The sequence below is a fragment of the Gasterosteus aculeatus genome, chromosome 12 (assembly GCF_964276395.1).
Source record: "Gasterosteus aculeatus chromosome 12, fGasAcu3.hap1.1, whole genome shotgun sequence".
In the NCBI taxonomy this organism is placed as follows: Eukaryota; Metazoa; Chordata; class Actinopteri; order Perciformes; family Gasterosteidae; genus Gasterosteus; species Gasterosteus aculeatus.
Window position 1 is genome coordinate 1920994 of NC_135700.1, and position 2943 is coordinate 1923936.

The window sequence follows — 2943 nt, forward strand, 5'->3', positions numbered from 1 at the left end:
ACAATTGTGCTGTTTTAAAAGAATTCACAGCAAAGCTCTATTGTATAGAGCAGTAAAAGAGTGTGTAACACGTTACTCCAAGAATCCTACCTCATGTGTGATGAAAGAGTCCGTTATGACTATTACTATTAACGTTGCACGCGCGGGAGACGTGGTAGCGCCAAGACCCGCCCTACGAAGCAGCTCATTGCATGGCTCACGATTGATTAGACTTTTCACCTCGAGTGGTTAAGGTTAGGATAGCGGATTGGTCAGGGGATAGGACCTGAACAAATAAAAATGTTGTTATCTAGAATACAGGGCTTTTAAAAAGAATGTAATAGTATAAATGAAATATAATCTGTGGGTATACTCCAGTCCAGCGGTGGCGGTAATACAACAACAAGTTATCAACCGCCAGATAAAAATAGAAGAAGAAGAAGAAGAAGATTGGAGGGCGGGTCTTGGCGCCAATTCGTAATTTCGTTGGGGTGAGAGAAGTGCGTCGGTAACTGCTGCTGCACCTGTTGGCTTTTGCCCCTGCCACGAAGAGGTAAGAATGAAATTCTTTTGACATTATCATAATAATGGAAGGTGGGGATTAGGTAATTAGGTGTCTGTCCAACAAGTAATTGACAAAGAAACTCCGAACTGTATTCAGACTGTCGAAAATGGGATGGTTTGCTAAGTTAACGTTAGCTAACGGCTAATGTTAACGTTAGCTAATGGATAACGTTAGCTAACTGCTATTGTTAACGTTAGCTAACTTGTGTTAGCTAAATGTTTTAAATACATTTAAATTTGACTTTGTTGACTGGATTTGCCCTCCTATTTTTGCTGTACACTAGCTATTTATCTCTGAAATTTCAGATCTGCAAGTTCATAAATATTGTGTCTATTGATGTTATACTTAGCGTTAATGATCTAAAATGTATTTTTTTCATTAACCGGATGGAGAAAAACAAAGTCCTGGCAAAAAAGAGGCTACGGGTTCCCACTCAGAAAATTGAAGGACCTGAGCTCCCCTCCCCCAAATGAGCAATCTGGTAAGTATTAACGTAATAGTTTGTTATATACGGGGGTAATAATCATAACATTAATAATGTCTAAAAATACCAGTCTAAATTGTTGTGGCCAAATAGAAATTCATTTCCATCGATGAATCCATCACCTGACGGGGGACATGCAACAGGCCGCAACACAGCTGGACCACCACCCTATGGGTAGGTTTGTCATATTTATTACATAATCGCCTGGGCCCATGAGTTCAACACTTTTTATCCTTATCCGATCAGATTTGGCAAAGTTCAAAACCAAAGAAAAACATCATTAGGATAACTTTGTTATCCAATCTATGATAATAGAATAGGCTCTATGCACAGCTCCACTACTTCCTGAACTTAAGGCTGGTCTTTTATTTCCTGCCTTACATTATTGGACAAACTGATTAATCCACGTGTGTCTGACCATTGTGACTCAGACACACGTGGATTAATCAGTTGTCCAATAATGTAAGACAGGAAACCAAGGAGCTGCCTTAAATTCAGGAAGTAGTGGAGCTGTGTGTAGACCCCATTACTGTATTTGAGTAAATAGTATGTGAATGACTCTTGGCCCTGATGAAAATGATTTGCTATTATTTTTGCTTAATGATCAGAATTGTTTACGTTCATCTTTTTACGAGCTCACTTCCCTTTCAGATACAGGCCGGGTCAGAGAGCTTCAGACTCTCTGCGACTTAATTGGAGAGAGATCTGGTGGCAGCCTAGCTTCACCATCAAGCCAGCAGGAGCTGTTTCCTGGGAGCGGCCAATTCATCTCATCATTCCGCCTGGCTGCCATGAATCACGCATCAAAACCAAATTGCATGCGTCTGTTTCATGCACTTTTTGATAATTTCTTCACTGTTGAGGAGTGTCAAAATGCAGTGCCCTTTGGTCACCCTGGAAACAACCCCTCAGGAAAGGAAGGAAAGCCGGTCCTTGACTGTAAAAAAGTTGACTGAATCCTAAGTACGTTTTTTTTAAGGATAACACTTTTTTTCATATTCATGATTGGCCAAAAAATCGTACTTGCTGATTTGCAATTCTCTGAACTGAAATGAACGTCTCACGGTGTTATTTCCTTTTAACCTGAAGTGCAGTTGTATATGGTCTATGTGGTAATTTTTTTGTCAAATTACTCATGACTGATTTTAATGCTCTTGTCTTACAGATGTGCAACTCTACCGGACTGGGAACCAATTGAGGAGGCCAAGCTATGTGGACCGCGATCTCTCTCTCTTTTGTGTGTGTGTGTGTGTGTGTGTCACACAAATGCAGTTTTCAATATTGAGTATTGTTTTTAGTTGTTTCTAATTAATAAAGATAATTAATCTTTAAATTGCATTCTCAATTTGTTCTTGTATTTCTCAAATATACCTCAGATATCATTCTCATATATAGCTTCAGTAAGACATTAAAGAGAAATAATCAAGAGATGGAAGAGACGTTGGACACACAATAATAAGATCTCTTTTAAGGCTCATAATTCTCAGATTTGTCTCATGTTATTCTCCTTCAAATGGCCGAGACACAATTGAGATCAGGGGTATACAATTATGAGATCTCTACTGTCTATCCCACTTCTCAAGTATTGCTCAAATGGTATTCTCAATTTAACCTCCTTTGTCTTACTCATGTCTTGTCTCTTTTTAGCTTATGTCTTGCTCCTAAGGGACCCTTAGGAGAAGTAACTCAGAAACAAATGATCACAGAATGATATGAACATGAGATGCTCAAATTGAGCTCGCGAGATGAGATTGAACAACAGATGAGCAACACATTTTTCCTATGGGCTATCATCTTGTTCGAATTCGCCGCGGAGACGAATGGAAGACTGGAAGACCAGGTGTTGCTTTCAACACCTCTTTAGGTCATTTTGATTACCTGGTCATGCCATTTGGCCTCACTAACGCAGTTTTTC

The 2943-nt window shown here is 39.4% G+C and overlaps 1 long non-coding RNA gene across 1 annotated transcript; it reads left to right on the top strand.

Annotated features, from left to right (window-relative positions):
* Positions 1-467: 467 nt before the first annotated feature.
* On the top strand, positions 468-2358 carry LOC144385360 (uncharacterized). Its single transcript, XR_013451610.1, has 4 exons — positions 468-1025; positions 1122-1202; positions 1680-1991; positions 2194-2358. It is a non-coding gene; the product is annotated as an uncharacterized LOC144385360 (long non-coding RNA).
* The last annotated feature ends 585 nt before the right edge of the window (positions 2359-2943 follow it).